This window comes from Lathamus discolor, chromosome 4 (genome assembly GCF_037157495.1).
Source record: "Lathamus discolor isolate bLatDis1 chromosome 4, bLatDis1.hap1, whole genome shotgun sequence".
Taxonomy (NCBI): domain Eukaryota; kingdom Metazoa; phylum Chordata; class Aves; order Psittaciformes; family Psittacidae; genus Lathamus; species Lathamus discolor.
Window position 1 is genome coordinate 17796565 of NC_088887.1, and position 23888 is coordinate 17820452.

Below are 23888 nucleotides of genomic sequence, written 5' to 3' on the forward strand. Positions count from 1 at the left end.
TCTCCTTTTCCACTTTTGGTACGTATGCGTTATCATGTTACTTTTTATTACAAGATGAGAAGTTTTTGAGACTCCCAGCCTTGCACAGTGCAATAAGAAAACATGAGGAACAAAATCAGGATCACACTGGCTGCACAGTATTTCTGTCATCACTGAACTTTCAAGTACTTCAAGGGGGGAGGAAAAAGTTTGTTTTTTTAACCCTACTTTTTTATTACCCTAATACATGTATCTTCCATCTATTAGAAATGATGTGCTCTGCAAGGAAACTGTATTTTCCAATCTCAGTTTAAAGTTCTTCTTACCAGACAGAGCTATAAATGATACATCAATATATTCATTGGTGGGAAAACGGCAACTCAGCTTCCTCAGATTCTCATTTCTGCACACTGGGAACATACCATCTTATATGAAATGGAATTCATCATGATTTTTCTAAATGCACTTCTAACATATGTATGTCTGAGAATCTAGGGTTCAATAATAGAAAAGCTCTAAAGAAATGTATTTTTTGCAGCTGCGGTCTGCCTGCCATAGCAAAGCCTTTATCACTGCTCTAAAATTACAGAGGTATGGTCACTGTGAATGGCAAAGCAGCTTTTCAAGACACTTTGGCAAGCTACATCCAAGGCTGTATTTTCAGGATTGCTTTAAGGTATGCCAGGCAACGGCTGCAGGGAAAGTGGATGGTTCCACTGGCTACTCATTCTCACCACCTCTCTCCTGACCACATCAGGGAAAGATCTGAATGGGAATTAATCCAAGGGCAACAGCAGAAATCTCTATTCAGGTGAATTAGTTCCCTGATCCGGTTGCTCATGTAACCACATCAGTACCACTGCAAGCTGAAAGGAGGAGGTGAGAACAGGTGAAAAGCAGCCTCACCCCACTTGGCTGCAGCTTACAGTTTGGATGGCTTAAAATTACTTCAAAGCTCAACGGCAGAGACAAAAAGAGATGGGCCTGCATTTGTGGAGATATGCTAGTTGCTCCCTTTTCCAACAAGTAGCTTACCAAGACCCCTGGTGTCACGACACGGCAGTACTCATTCTGGAGGCCATGAGTTGTGAACCACTCGTCTCACAAGAAGTGATCACCTGGGGAAAGGAGAGAGAGGAAGAGTTTCACCAACAAGAATGCACACCCAATCTGTGCATCCCTCCCATGCACCCAGTAACAGGAGCAGAGGAATCAAAACCCGCTCTGAGTCACTGGCAACAAGAAGCCTCTGCTCAGACTGTCAACATTTGTCAGTACCGAAAAAGCCACCATCAGACTGGAAGAGTCTGAAGATGGATGCTACACATGGAGGGGAAATAGGTCAGATCTGCTTCAGCACTCCCACAGCTGAGCTAGCTGGATTCCCATGAGCTCATCTGTTCTTAGAGAAGGTGGCACAAAGTTTGGACATGTAACCTCCCCTTCTCTGTACCCATCTCTCTTCAAAGGCTCACCTTCCCCTCGCTGTGCCCAGCAATGTCTGCCAAAACCCTGTGCTTCATATATACAACCTCCTCCACAGCCAGACAATGCATAAATAAAAACATCCAAGTATCAGGTAAAGCCACATCTAGGGGAAAACCAGGCAGCTTTTGGAAGGAAGAAGCACTACTGTTCTGGCAGCTCCTACTTCACATCATTGTGCTACACTACAGGGAGAAGGTAATCCAACTGCAAACCTTCCCAAGTAAGACATAGTGACAGTTTGCTTACGAGAGAGGGGTTAACCCCACCTTGCACTATGGTTATTTTCTGTAATGCCAGAAGAGTCCATAGCCCAGGAACTGATGAACCACACTTTCAGAGGTGGAGACAGCCCTGCATCAATGCTCACTCACATGTTAAAGCAAGTTTAAGTGCAAGTTCAGTAATACAAGGAAATGTACTCTGAGGAAAGGCTCAATGGTAAATTTGAGGTCAGTAAAGACAGAGAGCAGCTACCTGCCAGCTTCAACCTCACCCACTGTGAGCACTGGAGAGGCTGCAAGAACAGTATGAATGCAGACAAGGTTCACACTGCTGGAGCCAGCATGGTCTTATGGAGCACTCGCAGCTATTTACACAGCACAGCCAGCCAGCCTCGCAGTTAAAGAACAACTGCAAACTGAAATCACTACCAGAGGTTTACTGTGTGATCCCAACACATTCTGCTGACCAGATCTTCCAGCAGGAGCACTGGAGCTGTTGCGAGGCTCAATTAGTTACACATTGTGAAACCCTGGGCATATTCTCTTCTCTTCAACATCCTCCAACTATTATCTACTGCAGCTTCACCTAATAATGTAGCAATGCGTTGCCATGTAATCCACTTCAACAAAATCAAACTACAAAGCCAGTCCCAAACAGTGCAACTACATTCTCCACCCAGTCCAGCCAAATCAAGCAATGAAATCATCGCGATAGAGCATCCTTATCTAGCCAAGTCACACCTGCAGACAGCTGAAACAAACACCTATCGTAACAAGCTGCTTCATCCAGTAAAACCTACCACAGCAGCACAATCATCCCTGAATCCAATTACCCACTTGTATCTTCTCTCCTCTTTCTCCCACCCCACCCAACCAAACAATACAGGCTAAGCCATGCCAGTACTGACACACCTCTATCAAAGCAGCAACAGAAATCACCCTTTCCCTTGAAAGGGAAAACGTGAACACCAGGACACATCAGGATGGAGAGAATCTATCACAGCCAACGGTCAGAGCTTGGAACATTCAAATCCACCTTGGCAAAGTACCAGAGCAGGGCAGCCTCACAGACCATAGCTCAGGACTGCAGGAGGGACACAAATGATCAGACGTGATCCATTTTTAAGGCTACCCAGACAATTATTGCAGCCTAATTCCATCCCCTAGTTTACCATCTCTGCTGCTCACCTGCACAGTCTTATCTCACAGCTGGCACAAGACAGCTTTAGAGGGAATTTGAAAAGCAAAAGGGTGGAAACATGCACACAAGCAGCTACTACCACAGAGTAACTAACAAGACACAAACACACATCATAGTTTACCTGTTGGTAAAGTATTCACAAACCATTCCTGTACTTCTATGAAGTAGCCACCCATTATAGTACTGCTAACGGAAGGGAAAAAAAAAAAAAAAAAAACCAAAACATTCAGACTAGCTCATTCCTATTTTATGTCCTTAAACTGAAAAAGCTTGATAGTGGCAAGTGCTCAGGTACTTGGAGGCGTACAGCATTACAGGTGCTTCAACAGGAACAGTTGCAGTTACCACTGAATCACTTCAGTCTTTTCTTCCTCTTTGAGAAGGAGAATGTGAAGAGATGAAATAAAAGCATACCAAGTAGATAAAAGTATTGAACTTGTGGCCTTACTGTGACACGACACATAAAAGGCGAGAAACCTTTTTCTCTGTGTACAAGAAAGAAGATGCTTCTTTTTAACCTCCCTGTGGCCTGAGACTGTCCGTATGTGCTGGACTGAGGGTGGTGAGAGCCCAGAACCAGCATGGAATAAGAAAACAGACTAGAAACCTGCTGGTACAGAAAATAAACAACTGAACACAAGCTGCGCCAGCACCCTGACCTGTAGCTGTGACAGTGGAATGGGCAAGGAAGGAGACAGTGGAGTAAGAGACTGCTCTGGGAAGAGCAGCAGCTTCCAGAGGGACCAGTCACAGCAGAACCAGCACCAGGAGCTGAACAAGAGCTCATCCTGAAGCCAACCCCTGCATGTGCATCCAGGAGTGGATTCCCCGTGTGACCAAAGGGGTGGGGTAAGGCAAAGAATTAGCCCACACGCTCCTTCAGTGCAGTTTTACTGGGAAGGGCACATCCTATTTCTCCGACCCTTATTCAACCATGTAAAAGGGAGAACAGTTGCACTGGGAAAAGGTGACTCCACTACGCTCAGCACACCTCAAGAGCTACACTGGTTTTTACCATGTGCTGCATTTGCCAGTTTTAACAAAAAACTCATAACACTGAACTGCACGTCACTTTTTAATAAGCTGCTGTTTACTAAAGTACTTGATTACACTCCTCATTGATAAAGAATGCAACCGGGATACAAGGAGGACGCAGGAAGTGTTCCTCAGCGCTTTTATTGAATTGTCAGACTCTCTTAAAATCATGTAAAAGCAAAAAGATAAATGGACATGAGTATTCTACACCCACACATCTCCCTGTGACACCTGAGGATACAAGGGCACAAGACACTCTTCAATCCCTCGAATCAGTCCCAATTTCTAGATATGGCCCTTACTAAGGGTTTTTAATGACACCTTTACATCAGCCTCTACCTCTTAGCAAAAGCTGTCCTCCTCATCCTTTCCCATGAATGTGTACAACATGTGCTTGTAATACAACCAGTATGGGATCAATCAGCATTCAAACAGGTTTGTTAAAAATGCCAGCTTACCTTATGCACACCAAGTGCATGCTGGACAGACCCAGGAAAGCAACTCCAGCCAGCCTAAGTCTACCCAACTGTATCCCTTCCAGCCATTGCTAGCAGCTGTGACCCACCTGAAAACTAACTCCAGATAAGATATGATCCATTTTCAGGGGACAAGCTTCCTGTTTCTGCCTACCAGGTGACCACACACTCACTGGCACAGGCACAAAGGAGACAGCAGTGAATGATAGCATAGGCATAAGCAAGTTCCAATACACCAGCATTCTGCTCCTGTCAGGTCCGGCTGTACTCTTTCTTAACAATGTCAGGAAACACATGGGTACCTGAAGAACTGCTGGGGCTAAAGACACAGTATCAATACATGCCATCTGGACACAATATAACTCTGCTTTTACAAGCATGTCTGACTATGGGCCCTAGTTCTTTCCATCGCAGCGTTTTCAGACCTCATTCTTTAATCACACCATCACATAGTAGATCTTCAGCTGATATACTTGTACTCCTTCCACCAGAAAGGCGGTGGCTACTTGTACCAGGGGCACCTCATGCAGCACATGGGCTATATTCTACCCAGACCAGCTGCTGATTTGGGGAAAATACCATGTTCTGTCACTCCTCAGTAAGCCACAAACCCCTTATAAACTATTAGCTCAACATCAAGAGCTAACTTATTAACATTAAATTGACAAGATATCAACTCACCACCAGTGATCAGTTTCTAGGTGCTTCTAACTTAGCCTGAAACAGTATGGACGTGTCTACTTTACATCTTGGCAATTAAAAGCAATGGCATATACGAAGCCCTCACTGTCTCCCAGAGCCAAGAATTCCTCCTTATGCACCTCAGAGAAATCACTGCTAATTCCAAGTCTGCAGAGCATTACCTCTTTGATCATAGTCTTATATCAGAAACTACTCTCAATCAAAACAAGAATCAAGAACTTGTCACTTAAACTCATTTTGCTACCTGAATATGGGGACTATTGGTTTTAAGTATTTATGAAAAATCATTCTAAAAGTCTTTTGCAACAGATGTTGTCTGCTACTCTCATAACCATCATTTGAAAGAGTTGGAACACTAACACTTTTTGTCAAAGGACAATAACACGTCCGATAAATTTCATTTTCAGTGCATCTATCAACACTTCAGCGTGTTACCAATACTGTGGGCACTAATGGCTGTCTTAAACAGCTCCTGATTTTGTACAACCCTTTCCACAACTCCTTCCCCAAAGTAACAGAGGAGACAGACACTTGGGGACACTGGTAAGCAGACTGAAGCTGAATGCCACCAGTCCCTTTGAATCTCCCAGCTGCTATTATGTAAAAAGCCTTGAACTACTTGGTCCACCTGGGACTAGAATTGCATCTTGGCAGATAGACACAGCTCCAGAAAGCTGTGTGGGGAAAAATGACAGAAGAAAAACCCTACAAAACCCCCAAAGCCTAAGCTACAACAATCCATTTCTGCAGAGGAACGCTCTGGACACCTCCCCTTGCTGTTCACACCATTCCAGCTCTGCCAGCACTGGGGGCACTTGCAGGTGGAGGTGGACCAGAGTGCTGCCAGGGCTTTGGGAACACTGCCATGCTATGCCATCACACTGACCTCACCTCAGTGTCCTCCAGCTCAGCCACCTGCAGCGGCTCAGCTCCACCTATGTTAGCAATGCTGGGAGCAGTCTATGTACATTACAGCTGGAGTTCTAAACACTTTGCATAGAGCATCACATACCTTAGCAGCAGCCTGTCCGCTCTATAGAGTTCCTGCTGCTGTTAACACACGTACAGGTCAAAAGCTCTAGCAATAAGGGATTCTTCAGTAAATGTTTTAACAGTACTTCCCTCACATACAGAATGACAGAATCATAGAATAGTTAACATTGGAAAGGATGTTAAGATCATCTAGTTCCAAATGACAGGCTTCTGCAGCTTCCTACACCATGTTAGCAGCTAACAGCCCTGGCATTGGTCAGCACTAAACGCAGGCATCCAGTGGGTAACGCTAGAGCTTTCTGCACACTGCTTTCACAGATTCACCTTCCGTTAAAACCTCATCTACTTATCAGGAAGTAGGCAATGTGTTTGGAGCCAGAGGCAATCTCTTCGCTCTTATTTCTCTTGGTTTATTTTTTCTAAAATTTAAATAGAGACATCAGCACAAACAGCCATAGGTAGAAGACACCTGTATGAAGCTCATCAGCAGCCTGTGCTTCAGTAATTAATCTGTGGAGAGGGGAGAAAAAATGATGTGGAAATAATAGATGAGAAGACACAACCAAGGAGATATCAGTTTGTTCTTCCACATGCAGTAATACCACACTGTTTAAGCAGAAGGCCTGGGAGAAATAACCACTGACAGTTCAACATGGAAAAAAAACAAGCTCTTTTTCTTTTCATTTTGGCATCCTTTCGCTATGCTTCCAGAATGAAAGACAAGAAACAATCCTCAGGCATAACTCCTCAGGCTGCAATCTTGTCAGTTTTCATAAGCCGAGTGTAGCTGGGCTGGGTCAGTACAGGACAGACCTCCTCTGAGGAGAACCCAGTGCTACAGCAAGCAGTAATCCCCAGCATGCTGCAACGGAACATCACACACAACGACTGTCAGAATTGCTGCGGGCGACCCACACACCTTCCCTCATGTTAGCCTTCATCTTCACACGTATCTGGTGTCTCTCTCATCCCAAATAAGCAGTTTTCCAAGGCTTTCCCAAACATAGCTACCTTTCAGCACTGCCAGCAAGCCCAGTTTTCATTCAGGACTGCTGCCACCAGTCATCCCCCTCTGCTCCTCTCCCTCACACAAGCCCTCCCACTGCTTTACAGCACCAGGCACCCACACGTAGGGAGCTCGGAGCTGCAAAGCAGCATTCCCACAGGGACCAAAGCTGCAGAGTTACTGTATCCCTGGCAGTTTACTGCTGGGCAAGATGTGTGTCAAGGGGTTCCTGGTGCACTGAACCTCTCATTTCTCTGCTTTTAGACTCACAATTAGGCACGTTAGGCACAATTAGGCACAATCTTTAGTGACACAGTGCAGTATTCTGCTGTATACTTAGCTGTAGGATCTTTGACAGAGCAATGACTCTTCTAAGGAGTAAAGCACTTCAAAGAACTCCAGCAAGCAAAACCGGCATGAACATAGTACTCCACGATGCTACATGATTATATCAAAGCTGCTGGGATGAAAAACTGACATTTGATAAATAACATGAGGTCACCAAAATGATCTCACAACACTGCATGTGAAAATGTTATTTTGACAAGAAATTAAGCAATTGTATAATCAGGTTTATTACCAGATCTACTGCTTTGACGTGATCTTCTGGAAGTATGAAAAGCACGCACTTGCAATTGCTTGCAGGATCTTCCCTCCCTCAACACAAGACATACATATTTAATACTTGCCGATTTAGCCACCTATGGACAGCACAGCCTAACGTGCTCCGAAGTATTTACTGTACTGGATAAACAGAGCACTATTTTCAAAGGCTCACAACTGTCAAATCAAAGCTGGCTTTCACAAGAACATTCTGCTGGATGGTGGATATTTGCCTGACAGTTTCAATTGTCTATCCCGACCCACAAGAAGGTTAAATATTTTTTTATTTCAAGAGACAGAAGAAAACATTTTCTTGCTAACAAGCTGTCAGCCCCTTCTGGCCTGAAGTTCTTTACCCCTGGCTCATACATACATATAAAACACGGTGGAAAACTTCAGTCCCGCTAGCAAAAGCTCTAAGTTTCTCCATACCTAAGACTGCCTAAACTCTCCATTGGAACAGCTCTCGCTGTAGAAGCTGTGGGCTGCTCACCTCAACAGGCTGCAGCTTTGTTTTATATTACACTGCAAACACATTTCTAATCAATCCTCAAACAAAACCAGATTGGTACTTAGATACAATGCTGCCATTTCACAGGCAGTGGAACAGCGATAGCAAGACATCTGAAGAAGTCAGTTTAGCAAAGTGCAGAAAGCATAGCTCTGAGCAACCTGAAAAAGGGTCTAGTACTTGTTCTTACCCAGTGTTTTTAATCTTAATCACTAAACCAGAATTTTGCTTCAGGTTTTGCATTATTCCATACACACTGCAAAGGTGGCAAAGATAGCCTCAACTCAGACACGAACAGACTCAAAGGTTTAAAGCATTTTGTAGAGTGCAAGTAACATGGTTGAGTAAATAAATCGTAGGAACATTAAGAGACAGGTTCTGTTCTCAAGTTCACCACTAAATCCAACCTAACCTGGTTTTAAAAGAGCCAACGGGCCCCAGCCACAGTACTGATAAAGTAAACCAGGTATCTGCACCTGTTCAGAAGGCATAGAGGACAACAGGGGGCACATGGAGACCATCCGATTACAAGAGGGGTCAGCAATTTGAGGCTCCCTTGCTCTGTTACTATGGGGAGAGCCCCACCACAAAGCTAAGCAGCAAAAATACAGTGGCACACTTTCTTAAAAGGCCAAGCAGCCATGAAAACAGGACAACCAGCTCAGGGTAACTGCAAATGCTAGGAATCAATCAGGCAGCTGTATGGCTCTCTGTACCCAAATCACAGCTCTTCTGAAGTCACTACAGAAAGCCATAAGCCCTCCTGCATTCCCATATGCGGCTAAATCAGTGTATACTGTACACTCTTTTTGCAATATACCAAAAGAGCACTTAGAACCAGTACTGTTTTCAAGACTACAGCACCCAATTTCCAGTTGAATGTCTCAGAGAACACTGCTTCACCACCTTTTAGCCAGTGTTGCTCTACCACTTCTTGACCCTACTGTTGAAAGAAATTGGTCACTGGTAAAGCATACTTTCCATTTTCCTGCCTTCAGAAGGATTTAATAGATTCTACTTAGGCTTTAAAAACAAACAAACAAGCCAACCACCTTACAGTTCCACTTTTCATCCTCTTTCCCTATTCCATGAGCTCCTTCTCAGACACCAAACAGGGAAAAGCTCACCTCTGCTTTTAAGTCTGTCTGAAAAACAGGGATCTTGGAGCATGTCTATCTAGTCTAAAAAGATAACATTCATTCTTTAGATAAACTGTAATTTCATAAGTCTTTAAAATGAATTCAATGAGTGTTGTCAAGTAGATAAAAAAACTGCGTTGAGAGCAGGTAAGAACAGCCCTCAGAATGAGGAGTAAACAAATACACAAAGTCAGAAAGGAGCAGTTCGGTAGCTCAGACAGGTGACCTATTGCAGGATAGGTCACCAGGGTGCAGCCAGAAGCCTGTGCAGTTTAATGGGACATCTCACACACTGGAAACAATCAAGTTTCCAAAGAACTGTGCAAGAACCCCGCAGCAAACTCAGGCACAACAAGCTGTTTCCTCCCTCTCTTTCCCAATATAGAAGCACATCTGTTAGAGCAGAATAAAAATCAAGGTTTAGACCACAGACTCAATACCTTTTCCAAGATTTCTACTGCCGCTGATTATGATAATTGAATATTCCTCATATTCCTACAGACATCAGATCCTTTTTAACTCTTGTTGAATTCTTGCTCCTGATGATTCTCACAGCTTAAGTTTCAGTGCATAATCGCAACCATACTAAATAGTCTATTATCAATTTACACTACATGTTCTGTATCACCAGACAAGTCTTGAAGCAGCAGAAACTCTTCCATAGCTAAGCCACTATCCTCTTCTTTTTGCCCAGTTTAACGCTTCTTGAAGACTGGGTTTATGCATTGCATCCATGTTCAGATGAGAAACATTTCTGGCAAAAAGAACAAGGTAAGCTGAAGGAACTGTTCTCAGGCAAGGAAAGCTGTAACAAATAGGTGTAAATAACGCTTAGCAAGTTTAGAAGACTCTTACGGGTACAGTCAGATGAGCATTCCTTTGGCAGAAACACCAGCTTAAAGAACTGCTGCTACCAATATTTACTTCCACCCCTGCACCACCACACTGTCTGATGTGCCCGTACAGCCGTTTGCGTGGCCAAACTGTGAACCAGTTTGGCAAACTGATGCAGGCTGAGTATAATCATTTCTTTTTTGTCAGGCTCCTCATAATCCAGATGAGTTTCTTGATTCACTTCAGCATCCAGCTGCTCCAACAGCAGTACCAGCACACACAGAAGGTTGGTGCAGAGCTGAAATGGGCAAAAGCAAAGATCTCCTCAAAAGACGACTTCTAGCACCAAAAGAAATGCCACAGGCATGCTACCAGGGGGGTAAAGGTGGGTAGGCCAATAGGTAAGGGTGTACAACCCCACTTCAAAAACATAAACCACAGCCAACACTGTGACAGTTCATCTGGCTTCAGCACATATTCAAATGTCACCTTAAGTTTTGCTATTGTTATTAACCAGCATCTGTAAAGACTGCATGGTCTTAAAGGCAACACTTCACGAATTTCCCCCAACAGATGGATTTTTTTGCTTGAGTTCTTCAAGATTATCTGGAATTCCTATTATGAAAAGGTCCCTGTTGTTCTGCACTTGCACAGAGTCCCTACCACAAAGGAGGTCCAGCTCCAAAATTATTAAACTTTGAAAACAGAAAAAAAAAAAAAAAACCTATCAGACAAGTAAAGGTACAGGGAGAAAGCAGTTTTAGCAGACAAAAATTCATCACTAAAATCTCCTTCCATTCACAAGTTGCTCCGAAAACCTATGTTAACACCTTCATTTTGCCAGCAGGAAGACTAGAGGGACTCCATCAGAGTTTGTAAGAAGGAAATCCAAGCCCACAGCAAATCTTGCTGGGTTAAAGGACTTCATATCTATGTAAACAGACCACAGACCTTAGCAAGGCACTGAGATTTCTGTGAAGTCCAAGGCCATGCAGACTAGACAGAAGGATTTTATGAAGGCTGCGCGCATCCCTCTAAATTAAGTCTGGTAAACTTCTAGAAAGCAGAAGAGATCAAACTCTGCTAGCTAACACAGCTCACATTTAAGATGGGAATTAGTTTGAATAATCACTTTAGTATAAACTGCTCCACGGGATAAAGTTGTTATAGTTTTAGGGGCCTTTTTCATCTGAATTTGTAAGAGACCCAACAAAATTCCTAAGCCATCGGCACAGTTTGTAAGGCAACAGAATTGACACACCATATCAGAAAATCAAGAGCTAAAAAAGACTAGAAACAAGTAGAAATAGTTATGAAAAGTTAGGATATTACAGAGCAGCAAGGAAATACGGTTCAGAGGTACTCCATTCTTATCCACCTCAGACATATGACTGCTCAGAAAAGCTGCTGTATATAAGTGTTTTAGTCTCATGGCTTATAGTTACCCTTAGTTTCTATATTTGGATATTTAGTGACAAATGCAGTTTCTCTGGCTGAGGACGAACCCTAACTGAAAACAATCCAAGTACACGAGCTGTAAAGATGAAACGCAAGATGGGGGGAGGGAGAGGGGGAAGCACGGGGAAGAACGAGTCCACACCCTTTGTATTCATAACACACAGAAGAGATCTACAGAGTTTCTGGTAGTACCAACAGAAACCTATTTATTTTCTTTCACATTAAAACTGAGGTCCCACCTAGCTCAGAAGACTCTGTTGCTGATAAACAAGTTAACTGATCGCAAGAGAGGAAAGCAAAATACCCCCACCCCCCTCCCGAAAAACCTCAACACCAAAACTCAAAAGGCACCTCTGCACACACACCCCGAGTGCGCAGAAAGCTGGTTACAACAGTGCTGTCATAGCCTAGCTACTTCCCTCACACCAGAGCAGACTGCAGTTTCTCCCAGAACATCTTTATTGCATCTGTGAGCTCAATAATCTGTATTGGGAAAACTATACCGGTAAATCAGCAACAGAACTTTCACCAAACATCGCCAAACCCAAGTACATCCCCAGGCACAAAATGCAGCCCTGAAAGAATCTCTGGTCTTCTGACCAAAGATGAGCAGCTGAAGGGGAGGGGGACTGAGACAAAAACTTGTTTAGGGTGGGTTTTTTTTTTTGTTTGGTTTTGTTCACACTTATTTAACGTCAATGATTGATTAACATTTTGGATAAAAGAGCTCTTTGTTAGTGATTCAGCATCTCCACCCCTTCAATTAAGGTGTTAAGAGTTCACAACAGTGCAGAGACCCGAGATTCACAGACCCCACTCCACAGAGACTCCAACACCCCCCCGCCCCCCCCAAAAAAAAATTATTTAAACATAAAAAAAGAGAAGTCCGAAATCCCCAAAGTGCCATCGTTGCTAACTCCAAGTTAAAAACAGAAACATGCCTTTCTTTTGTTGTTTGAGGAGGGGCCAGCCAGGGAGACAGGGAAAGAATATGAGCCCTTGAGCCTTTTTTTTTTTTTTTTTGCTTCGAGTAAGAGAAAAAGGACATTCATTAAAAATAATCTCCTTGGAGATGACTATTAAAAAAAACCCAAAAAGAAACCCAACAAACCCACAACCCAAGCACCACACAACAGAGCCATCACGGCAACTTGTCCAGAATGGCTACAGAATTCCACCAAAGCAACCCCTGTGAAGCCTAAGAGAAAGCTGATCGCTCTTGTGGGATGCGGACATGTGCTCTGCTGCGAGCACAGCGTGTACCGCCGTGTGCTTCTAGCCTCTCTTTAGCCACCCCAGCGCAACACCTGTAACACCCCACTGCAGGCAGCAATAGGGCATTACAGCCCCAACATGCAGCAGGAAAAGGTAAACAAAAAGCTGTTTAAGTATGTTAATTCATTCCTTACCCTGTGGTTTTTCTTAATTTGATTCCATGTAATGCCTTGCCCAGCTTTCCACACTTAGTTTGTTATATTTTGAGCAATGACTGACCAAATATTATCTTCCAACAAAACAGAAAGGGGAAAAATATCTACATTTCTTTCCCTCCCCCCCGCTCCTGCTTTTCAAGTTCGATACATTTAAGGATGCTTCAAGAGCATCCTAAAATGTGTGTGGGCTTTTCACAGAGAAATTGAGGACAAAATACTTTCAAGGAAACTAAAAACGTTTCTGGAACCCCTCAAAACTGGAAGAACTGTCTCCCCCGCTTCCTCCAACTGTGTTTTGACAGTAGAGCGACTCATCACCAACAGGGAAGCTTAATGAGACAAACTTGGCTTGGCCCAACCTTTTCTCCTCTGCCCCAGAGTCAGCGATGCTAATGCCCAAACTAAGGGGAAGATGTTACTTTACAAGAGCTACCAGACTTGGTGGTCCTCTTCCAGAAAAGTAACCATGAGTATCAGGGTTATTTCCAGACCAGTTTCAGAGGCCCAACTTAGGTTTTGCACCTAGAGCATAAAAGCACCTTCCCTTCCATGCTGGCAAGCTTTGAACCACTCCATAATCCTGTGCACTTCTCATACTTTCTTTGCTGCATGCCAGTCTCCTGATTTCTCATTTTGTTTACTATTAAACCACTAACCATGTCATCATCCCACCTTAATATTTCATACCCAAATAACAACCCACAATTGACTGTCACATTGGATTCTTCCCATCTGTGTCCTCACACTTTTTCTACCCGCCCAGAGTAACATCCACCATCCACATCCCAAGCATTCAATTATCAGAGGCCTTTTTAGTCCCATTATCCGATCACCTAGACAGTGGCTCAGGGACATCGAGCTGGACAACACAGAAACACAGGGTGCTCTCTCTCATCCTAGAAGTGGAGCCTTGCTGCTTATACGCATCCTGCTGTTCCATCATTTCTCAAAGCATCTGAAGCCTCCAGTGTTGGGGCTTTTCCCCCACTGCCATCCAACCCCTTAACCTGATGAAGTTCAGTACCTCTGCAGAATTAGCTTCTCATGCTGCTGAAAGCCACCCCTTATACCTCTCCACAGCAGGCCAAGGCTCAGACAGCCTCCCATGGACATGCACAGTGCCTCTTCTCTACCTAGCAAGCACTTCCAAATACACATATTTCCTCTGGTCTTCCCCACAATCCCTACATACAAGATCTTTTCCCACAAACTCCTCTTGCACAACTACCCCACCTAGCAAGCACTTCCAAATACACATATTTCCTCTGGTCTTCCCCACAATCCCTACATACAAGATCTTTTCCCACAAACTCCTCTTGCACAACTACCCCACATACCAGTTCCACACCACATGCTTTGCTTCCCTGGATTCCTCCTTCCCTGAACAGTCTACACTGCTTCCCAGCTCTGGACCCCTATAATTTCCTTTACAACCATGTGCACCACCTCCCTTGAGCTGAAAGTACTTCTTAGCCCACATTCTGGGAGCCAGTACTTTGCCATACCATAATACCACTCCCCTATATCTTTCTCCCAACCACTCTAGCCTTAGGCTCCTCACTTCCTCCCATCACTACATCCATTCCCTCATGTACCAACTTACTTCTTCCCAGCATATCTCATAATCCACATTTCTTCATCCATCTCTCCGCATCCCTTCCTGCAGACACCTGTATTTCAGTTCTTCCTACAATAAAGCCCCTCAATCCCTCCCTCATAGCACAGCCCAAATCATCTAATGTTCCAAGTACCATCTCCTATCCCTCACTCTGTGCTTCACCTCATACCCCACTCCTTGCATCCCTACCATAAACCTTTGTCCTCCAGACCCTCACTTCAGGCCCACTGCAGATTCCACGCACCCAGCTCACACCTGACTTGCACCCCATTCTTTTTCCTAGGACAGCCTGCACCTCAGCCCCAACAGCCCTGGTGTTGCAGTCTCTTCTACCCTATGTCCCCATCCCTTGCTGAGACTAAAAACTCAGAACCACCTCTCTAACCCACCCAACGCCATCCTCCTCTCCACACAGCACAGCCCCATTGGCGCACTTCAGCACAGCACAGAGCACTCCATACACGTAGTTACGAACCATGGCCTCCAGAGCACCCCACACCTCTCCATGCAGCACAGCCACGCAGGCACCCAGTACCCCCAGCACAACATAGGGCACCCTACAAAGCACAGCCACACTGCTTCCCCATGCACCTCAGTGTGACCCAGAGCACCCCACACATGCCTCCATGCATCAGGGCATCACCTTCACCACAGAGAATCCCACAAATCCCTCCACATAGCACAGCTCTTAAGGCACCCTATGCACCACAGAACAACCTGGGACATGCCACACACCCCTTCACACAGCACAACCTCTATGGGCATCCCCTGCAAGCCAGAGCAACCCATACACCCCTTAGCGCAGCACAGCCTCAGGGTATCCCCTTTACCACAATGCAATGAGCTCCATACCGCACAAGCTCCAGGGCTTCCTGTGTACCCCAAAGCACACCACACATCCCTCCACAGCCCCTCGGCACCCCCTGCACCCCACATATCCCTCCGCAGAGCACAGCCTTAAAGTATCCCCTGCACCCCACATATCCCTCCACACAGCACAGCCTTAAAGCATCTCCTGCACCCCACACGTCTCTCCATAAAGCGCAGCCTTAAAGCATCCTCTGTACCCCACACATACCTCCACAGAGCACAACCCCCAAAGCACATCCCTCCACAGAGTGTGGCCCCAGGGCACCCCCCGCACCCCACACATCCCTCCACCGCACAGAGCTCCCAACGCACCCTCAGCACCACGGCTCCCCCCACCAGTAGCTCGGGGCACCCCCGCGCTCGGCCCTCCCCAGAGCGCAGCTCCGGGACACCGCACGCACCGCGGAGCATCGCCCCGTCCCCCGGGGCACCCCACAGCCCCGGCACGGAGGAGCCCGGGGGCAGGCCGCGGAGCCGCACGGACAGCGCTGCCGCCGGCGCCCCCGCCTCCCCCAACTCTCAAACTTTGGGCAGGCGGCGGCGCCGGTGGTCGCGCGGTGCCCGCCGCGCCGCCTCCCCCCTCACTCACCGCCGGGCCGTGGGGGAGGGGCGCGGGCCGAAGCTCCTCTCAGCCCCGGGCGGGAGGGGGCGGCGCAGCGTCTCCCCCCGGCGACGGCGGGTCCTTCCCCCTCCCGCAAACACACACAGGCTCCATTGTCCGCCAGCGCCTCCCCCCTCTCCTTCCCGCACACATGGTACCGCCCATAAAGCCCCTCTCGCATGCTCCCCCCACCCGCTCCCCCCCACCTCCATTTTCCTCACACCGTTCCCCCCCCCCCTTACGCCTCCCCCCCCTCCCGCCGCGTCCCGCAACCAGGAGAGAGGAATGGTACCGCCCGTCGCGCGCGCCCCGCCCCGGGAATGGTACTGTCCCCTACTCACTCTACCGGCGGGACCGCCTCTTACTCCCCGTTCCGGGCAGTGGTCTCGCCCGGCACCCCCGCCCCGCCCCTCCCCAGCGAGAGGGCGGAGCTTGTGCCCCTTCCCCCTCGCCACCCGCCCCGCACACGCTCCCCTCCCGCCCTCGCCTGCTCGGCGGCAGCAGTAGGGCTCTTAAAGGGACAGGCCTGCCGCGGCGAAGCGCCCGCCAGCCGCGGCACCGCCCCGGCCATTAACATAGCCTGCCCCACGCCTCGGAGCGGGCCCGCCTCTTCCCCCCCCCCTTTAAAGAGATCGCGCGCCCCGGGCGCTTCTTAAAGTGACCGCAGGGGAGGGGCCCCGCGCTCGCGGGAGCCCCCCCCGCACCTCACCGATCCGACCGGGCCCGCCCCGGGCTCGCCCCGCCCCGAGCACCTCGCGCTCCCCCGAGGCGGCGCGCGGGTCCCGCCCCCTAACGGAAACGGCGCGGGCCCCGCGGGGGCACGGGGAGGGGGGGCCGCTCCCCGCCGCCAAGCCCCGACGGCTCGCACGGCCCCCGGGGGAGGCGCACGCAGGGGCTGGGTGCGCTGCCAGCCCTGCTCGGCACCGTCCTGCCCCGCGCCTCTTCGGCCGCCCGGGCACACCGCGCCATGGCACCTCCACCGGGCACCGCCTCGGCCTCCCGGCAGCGCCAGCCGCCCGCGGAGGGGCTGCGATGCGCCGGGCACTGCAGCCAGCCGCGGGCGCAGTGTGCGGGGGCCGGCTGGTGGGTAGGCAGCGCAGGGGTTCGGCCCCCTGACACCAGCCGGGCACGGAATGTCCCTGCCGCGGTATTTGTGGAGCAGGAAAGGGACGACTGGGCACCGGCAGGGCAGGAGGAAAGCGGGAGGGAGATCCTGCAGGAGAAGCGTATTTCTCCTACCTGATGGCTGAGGAGCTTGCCTGCCCACCGGCTGCCAGCGGGTTGGTGGAGCCGCCCCGAGAGATCTGAGGGCCTTTTCTGATGGGAGAAAGCCCTGGGTTAAGCAGCAGCTTGCAACTAAACAGGGAGGAACCAGACTGTAATGACAAACAGACACAACCTATCAACTCCTAAATATGCTCAAGGGCCCTATCCTGAACAAACGCTCTGTGTCTGGGGGGATTAAACATCCATGTAGCTTGAAACCGGCTAGCAGTTAAGAGTCGTGAAGATCTGTAACAACCCCCCACCCTTTTCAGTCTCCGACTTACTCTGTGGAAAGAGCTCTTTCAACATCCACCTATCCTTCACCTCCACAAAATGTTCTTAAAATGGGCGATCTTGTGGGTTGCGAGGAAGAGCTTTGCAAACCACCCGTGGCACACAGATGCACAGAACCGCTGCAGTCTAACCAGAGAAAGCAGGCTGATCGGTTTTGCATATCCACGATGCCTGAATAACCTGTTTTGCCAATACAACAGAAGTGAATGGAAATGCTGAGTGTGTTCTCCCTCTCTTTATCCTCAGGCGAACAGCTCTTTACCCCATCCAGCTCCCACTTCTGAGTAACCCGGCTTTTTGGAAGAAGACCCTTTCAACACTAAGCATTCACACTGGTTGCTGCGCCGACAGATAAAACCATCTCCTCTTTCTTCAGTCCCTAAGGGGCTTTTTCTCTTTTTGTCCCGCTCTGCTCCTCCCCTTGTCCATGCCCGCTTGGAAACATCCTTGACGAACCCTGTATGGCTTCCTGATCACTGCAACTGTAGCTAATTCACACCTCTTATCCTAGCAGATACTCTTCCTTGAGGCAGGGGGGATGCTGCTCAACGGCAGGTTTGTAACCCCTTCTGATGCACTGACCAGAGCCCCTGAACATTTCCCACTGGGCAGACCACTGCTGCCTCTTGCCTCCTTTCCTTTACCTTTTCTAGACAAGTCCCTCAGGCTACAAGTTCCCATGATCCATGACCCAAAGGTGGAAACCGTTGGTCTCTGGCCAGTCTTTCCAACTCATCCACCAACAGTAGCTCTACCTGTACCTTTCCACCAATGGCAGCAGCACTTTCGAGAGCTGAAGTGTTGGTGAAACCAAACTGATCAGCTCTACTTGAACGACCACCTTTGTCACCATCGATTCAGCCCACTCCTGTGCCTGACATACAAGCCTTCTCTGGTTTTATACTGATACCTGTCTTTTTCAATGTAACACCTACCATTCCTCCTCTCCCTCACTATCCCACACCAGAGAGGGTTCAGTGGACTGAGTCCCAGAAAGCTGGCAACAGCAGTAGCAGCACAGACTAGACTGGCCAGGCAGCAAATCAGGGTGTAAGGAAAGAACATGCCTTGTGGTGCTTTAAACAGAAAACCTGGTTCTGCTGTCACCAACACCAGAGACCCATCGTGGTTCGCTTACAAGAAGTTTGTTTCCCTGGAGCAGCAGAACCTGGGATTTTTCTGAGGAGCCTAAGGAAGCCAGGCACTCAACTTCCACTTCCTGAAGGTACCTTTGAAAATCCTATCCTGTGCTTCAGTCCTGACACACACGAGAGCAGTGATAAAACAAGAGGTGTTAGCAGACCCCCTTTTTTGTTCTCTTCCCTCTTCTGACCCGGGACTTCGCTGTCTCATCCCTTGAGGAGTTAGACCAGGGAAAAGGAGCACAAAATGCTACCAGTTCACAGATGCTGTGGTTCCTCCAACCCCCCTCCCATCCCCCTGACCCCATCCCCCCACATTTCAAGCAGTTATAAATGACTGTGCAACTCTGCAGGCAGCAGTCTCAAATAACCACACCAAGCCTCTCCCCTCCAACGGCTTTATGTCTCTTCCTTCCTCTCTTTGGGGCTCTGGATAGCAACTATCAAGGTGCTTTGCTTCACTGTGTAGAGTTAAGTTTCTACTTCACCCACCACCTTTGAGAATCTGCCACAGCAAACTGCCATCAGCACTGAATTCCCAAGGGAGGGATTCTCAGCTGAGAAATCCCTTCTGCTGCCCTTGAAGGGCTTTACCATGGGATCTGATAACAACAGGCTCCCAAAAATCCCAACTGTGATGACAGGCTGCAAGGCAGGATTTCAGGTAGCAGAGCCCCAGACCCCAGGGCAGCCACTGCCAACCTCAAGAGCATACCCCCATCTTGCCCTCCCTCAGCCACGCTCATAGAAGGTGCCCCAGAGAAGCCAGCTGTCCCAGCTCTTCAGAGCACTCCAGCAAATCTGAGAACATCTTGAAGACGTTACAGCCTGTGTACTCTCTGCACAACTCCCTGGATGCATCAAGGACAGAAGATCAGCAGGGTCTTCTTCCACCAGCGCAAACCAAGCCTAACGAAAGTTGCTACAGGAGCTCAAGTTCTACAGAGCAGACAGATCGGACAAGATAGGCCAGCCAGCAAAATACATTTGCATCATGCTTCCCATACATGGTTCAGAGCATGGCACACCCCAATCGTGGCTTTTATTCTCTTTAAGGGCCCGGCCCTGCAAACATTTAATTTTACATGTGTAAGTAGAGTCCCACTGAAACACAATGGAGCTACTCACACAAATAATGTGAACAACGTGTACAGGGATATGGCCTTGTTGCACTATTCCACCTGCAGCAAACCCAGTTTAGGAGGATCTGCCACACACTCAGCGCCACATTCACAGGTGAGCTGTTTAAATGATCCAACGTCTTTTTAAAAACCCTACTAACAAGAACAAATCCTTAATGCCAGACCAGCTCAAATGTAGATTTCATCCTCACAAGCGGCTGAACTGGCACAACTGGAGGAGGTGGAAACATCTGAGAAACAGGAACTTTTGAAGATGGAATTGAGGACAGGCAAAATGGCAACATGGAGCTGGAGACGCTGAAGTCACACCCTGCTCCTGAGCATCCACACTCTGAAGTGGGGCCTCTTCCCCAACCACACAGTCATTCCACTGTCCCACCTCAAATGCAACAGCAAATCAAGCCTTTTCAGTCATTTATGCTTAAAAACCTTCCCTCAAGAAAACCAGTCACCATTAAGAAGAATCTGTCAGCAATCACCATACACAGGACCAGTGATGTGTGCTTCTCCTGGCAGGTAACAGATGTAGTCACTGTGCACATCTGTAGCCCGTACACCCCTTCTTCTGCAGTCAAACTATGAGCTTTGACATGGCACATTTGGACAATGCTAAGTGTTCCCTACATTATTTTTTTTTTCAGTTTGTGAGCTATTTTATCTCTGGCAACTCTGTGCTGAAATTGCTTCACATATTTCCTGTCTGCAGAGGCAAGATTTCCCTCTTTCAGTGTGATTATAACCTTCCAGCAGAGAAGCTCTACTAACTCCTTAAGAGCTTTGCTCTCTGTACTGCCTCCCAACTTTTGCATTCATGCACACCTGCACAAAGTGGGTGTAAAATGCTGTCACTGCTGGAAGTGAAGAGCACACATCATTAGTAGGATGTTTTGCTTTGTTTGTTTGCTTTAGGTTTGGGGGGTTTTGCCCTCTTTTTGCTCTGGTGTAAATGATCAGAGGAGCTGCAGGACAAGCGAGAGATCATGCTCTGTGAAACCTTTTTCTCATGAGCTTTGAGTTTTCGGTGGCTGCGTGCTCTAATGAGCCTTCTCGAAAGGAAACAACCCATTTCTGTAAGAAATCCAGGTGATTATGGTTCGCATACCCGCAGTGATCTCTCTGCATGGGCACGGAGGAGCTGCCTTCATGAATCACTGCAGGATGAAGCCTAAAGCTGGACAGTGTGAAAGAGATGGGAAAGGACCACAGGGAAGGGCAGTTTAACATCCATTGTTAACTTGGAAAAAAAAAAAACAAAACAACCCTTCTTTCAGAAAGCCTTTTATTTATTGTAAATCATTCCTAAAAGATTAGGAAATCAGGCCTGGGGGAGGGGGAGAGACTGTTGTGGCTTTCTTTCTAGTCCAGTGGCTTTTGGTATTAGATATTGCCCTGAGTTCTCCCAGTGTTTGCTGAACATCAGTGCTGCAAACACTGGAGAACATTCTTAACTTGGTTTGGGTGAAGAGTCCTTCTGCGCCCTGAGTTGGGTGGGACTTCACAGACACAGAGAAGAGAAAGGCACATGTATTCCCATCAACATCAGTATCCATATACACACACACCTACCTCTGTCCCCACTGCTGGCATAAAACCACTTGCAGCTCCCCCCAATTACTACCGCCTTGCCAGCTGCACAGTGCACAGAGCTCTCTGTTAGGAAGACTGGCTTGTGGATCACCTGCACCACATCACCCTATGGCAACAGTGTACAGGCAGATGGCAAATTCAGCTGGGCAAGAAAGGCTTTGCTCTCTCTTTTCCTACCTATACCAAAAAGAGAAGAACAGTTGGTTTGTGTTTTCCTCTTTGCACCTGAACAATCTGAGCCTTAATCAAGTTTGGGCTGGAGCACAGAACTAGGCCTACAGTTAAAACACTCTTAGGGATCTCCAGAGAGCCTTCTAGTTGGTCTGGCTCCCTTCAAGACAGTATGCCACAACAAAACTCTAACGTGATGAACAAATCCCAGGTTTTATAATATTCCAATTGCAGAAAGCTCCTGCCCTATTTAGAAAGTCATCTCTCAAGTCAATAAGCAGGTATGAGGCAAACACCATGCAGCCACAGAGATAAATGCTCAGCATTATCTCCTATGATTAAAAAAAAGAGGGAGAAGAAGGAGAGAAGAGATACTGAATCAGAAGGGAAATCAGGTAAACAGAATCTGGGGAAACATATGTCTGTGAAGCACAAGAAAAATACAAATTCATACTAAACAAGGATAGCAAATTTTGGCATACAGGAGACTCCGAAATCAATGTTTGCCCAGGAACATTGCTCCTGCTACATCGTCCCTGTTTTACAGGGAACTGCTAACATACACTGCATGTTGTGGTGCTGCCAGGAGAACCTGGCTGTGGAATTGCCTGACCCTCAAGCCTTTTAAGATTCCCAGCCATGACTTTGCACTCCCTTTGACCATCTCTGACCTCAATGAGAAGAGACATGGCAGCAACTCAGAAAATTGCCAAACTCACCTCCTGCTTCCATTGAGCCACCTGCTGAGCCTAGTCCAAGGCAGCAAGCACCCATGCACAACTACCAGCCATGCTCTCTGCAGTGCCCACCCTGCAGCACTGAGCTACAGATGTGTGTGCTTTCATAGTGTAAAACCAACAAAAGGAAATTTCATAGAAACATAGAACCACAGACTGGTTTGGGTTGGAAGGGACCTTAAAGCTCATCCAGTTCCAACCCCTGCCACGGGCAGGGACACCTTCCACTAGAGCAGGTTGCTCCAAGCCCCTGTGTCCAACCTGGCCTTGAGCACTGCCAGGGATGGGGCAGCCACAGCTTCTCTGGGCACCTCAGCACCCTCACAGGGAAGAGCTTCTTTCCAAGGACTAATCTAAATCTGCTCTCTTTCAGCTTAAAGTATTTTCCGTTGTCCTTTCACTAGGAGCATCCTTCTTGCGGGATAAACAGAAGGAAGCTAAATCTGCCCTCAGACAGACAGAACAAGTCATCTGTCACCAACACATACAACAGCTCTCTTGGCATAACAGGCTTTTTGTGCTTTCCAGTGCTGCTCCTTCGGCTTCCGGCTGCTCAGGGTACCCGCTGGCTGCACAACAACTGCAGGCAAGTTACACTCACAGACCGCAGCTGCCCCTGCAGTTAGCACACAGGTGTCTGAGGGTGAAATTTTGTTCATGTCTCTCCCTACAATAAAATAAAAACAACTTCAGCATGATTTCCCCTCGAGATTGCACACAAAGAAGAAACCAAGCCTCCACAGTACTGCAGACTGGCCCATTAAAGCGAATGGTTAAATTCTTGCTATGAAAAAGTAGGCGTTGTTGTCTGTTTTGTGAGGCAGAAATCAATATTCCCGCCTCCTCTCCTTCTGTTATTTCACCTTGAGGTACTCATGTTCAGATCTGAATCTTACTCACTGCTACTGCAACTTTTCTCTCTCCAGCACTTCACAGGGTCACAGATGTTCTTGCAGTCCTAACCTGCCTGTAATTTACCACTCGGCTCCCCAAACTGAACACCACTGGTGACTGAAGTAGTGACTGATTTTCCTTCCAAATCACACCACTGTGGTTATTTCTAACTATTTATCTATACCTTCTATCTCAGTCATTTTGCTCCCTGTGTCCTCCAATAACAACCCTCTCTCTGCCATAGCCTCTTTCTTTTCTGGACCCCTATAATTCACTCCCTGGTGCTAGCCTCTTCCATACCACAGCCAGCTCATATAAATGATGTTTTATTGTGAAATGCCCCTTCTACTCTCTGGCTCCCTTTAATCTAACTGCGGGGGACAGCTTGGTGAGGTCTATGAATTCAGGGGGGTGAGGGGGAAGGACGCAGGTGACTGACACTCAGACGAGGCAAGCCTGAAGCAGTGCTGGCTGGGGAGGGTGAAGT

At 47.7% G+C, this 23888-nt stretch overlaps 1 protein-coding gene across 8 annotated transcripts in view; it reads right to left on the reverse strand.

Moving 5' to 3' along the window:
- Positions 1 to 23888, reverse strand: part of LOC136013095 (uncharacterized) — a 46988-nt gene that overhangs the window by 2184 nt on the left and 20916 nt on the right. Inside the window, exons 1-2 of one of the 8 annotated variants that reach the window (XM_065676418.1) lie at positions 16878 to 16896; positions 1015 to 1097 (exon numbers count right to left, since the gene is read on the reverse strand). The gene's annotated coding sequence lies outside the window, so the exon portion shown is untranslated. The other 7 variants (XM_065676411.1, XM_065676412.1, XM_065676413.1 and 4 more) reach the window with 7 other exon arrangements.